The sequence below is a fragment of the Chrysochloris asiatica genome, unplaced genomic scaffold, assembly GCF_000296735.1.
Source record: "Chrysochloris asiatica unplaced genomic scaffold, ChrAsi1.0 scaffold00109, whole genome shotgun sequence".
Taxonomy (NCBI): domain Eukaryota; kingdom Metazoa; phylum Chordata; class Mammalia; order Afrosoricida; family Chrysochloridae; genus Chrysochloris; species Chrysochloris asiatica.
Window position 1 is genome coordinate 6,203,452 of NW_006408627.1, and position 1,626 is coordinate 6,205,077.

At 42.6% G+C, this 1,626-nt stretch overlaps 1 pseudogene; it reads left to right on the top strand.

The window, feature by feature from the left end:
• The first annotated feature begins 326 nt into the window (after positions 1-326).
• Positions 327-1,141, top strand: LOC102811782 (annotated as a pseudogene).
• The last annotated feature ends 485 nt before the right edge of the window (positions 1,142-1,626 follow it).

Consider the following 1,626-nt stretch of genomic DNA (forward strand, 5'->3'; position numbering starts at 1 on the left):
CAGATGATACAACCTTGCTTTTCTAGACAAGGGGAGGAGGGACGACTGGACAGTGTGCGTTTTGGGGGAGGTTCCTGTGGGGGGGGGGGTGTTGGGGGTGTTGTTGTTAGGTGCCATCGAGTTGGTACCAACTCATAGTGACCCTATGCACAGCAGAACAAAACCCTGCCCGATGGGAGTTGTTGTGTTGTGAAGTGTCATCGAGTCAGTTCCGACCCATAGCGCCCCTGTGTAGGATTTCCTTGAACTTGAACTGCCGACCTTGCAGTTCAAACGGCTTTACAGTCTGGCGCATGAACCCACAGCGCCAAACCAGGACTCCCCCGATGGGGATAGGGGTGGCCTATTCTGGCGTGTGCTCAGCACCTCTGGAACGTTTTGGTGGGTGAAATGGCTGCTTTTGGAAGACTATTGGTCAGAAAAAAATAAGTTGGGTTTTCACAAGCCAAAGATGTACTACTGAAGTATAGAGAGCTGCTGTACTCAATTGCAGAGCTAATTGAGGTTGCAAGAGACTCCTTTAGGAGAAATCTGCAGTGTCTGTGTCCATCTTGTAAAAAGAAGGAAGAAGCGGCCAGCAGGATAAAAAATAATTGGAATCATGTGGTAGATGCATGGGCAGGGCCCAGTCTACAGACTACATTGAAACCAAAGAAAATGAAAACTCTCTCTGGAAACAGGATACAAAACAATCAAATCAATAAACTACAGAAAGAATTTAAACTTTATAATTCTGATGCTTACAGTACCACTTGAAGTGCTTCCCCAGCCAAGTCTTCTTGTTACAGTAAGGAGTCAGATGATGGTTCAGATACAGAGATGGCTTCTGGTTCTAATAGAACACCAGTGTTTTCCATTTTAGATCTTACATGCTGGAAAAGACAGAAAATATATTTTGGGATTTTCTATAAAGGCCGTTTAGGAGAAGTCCTCATGGACACACAATCTATTCAAAACTCGTTGCAGCAATAACCAAGCAGCTGCTGAGAAGCATGAGGAGCCAGAGAGTCTACCCATCTTCACTCAGAAGTGGTGCCGGAGGTTTATGCAGAAGGGAAATCAAAACCATTTCAATTTTGGAAAGACACAACAAAGCAATCCTCCTATCTTATATTTCTATTTAGCCGAAGACAATATGTAGAATAGTTTTGAATGGGTTATATTTCTCCCCAGTTCCACAAACTTTGATGCCTATGTCTAGTTCACACACAAAGAAGTGTACATGTAATATTTAAGATGCTGAGGATTTCATAGGAAAGATGAATGCTGCTGTAAAGTGCTTTTCAGGTCTTTTTTTTTTATTTTTAACCCTCTTCTAATCAAAGAGCACAGCCTTCGGTATGGGTTGCATCTTAATGTAAGGAAAACAAAAATCCTCACCACTGGACCAACAAACAACATTCTTATCAATGGAAAAACGATTGAAGTTGTCAAGGACTTCATTCTTCTTGGATCATCTATCAACACTCATGGAAGTAGTAGTCAAGTGATCAGACGACTACTGATTGCATTGGGCAAATCTGCTGCACAGGAACTTTTTAAAGTATTGAAGAGCAGAGATGTCAGCTTAAGGACTAAAGTGCGCCTGACCCAAGCCACGGTATTTTCAATAACCTCATATGCATG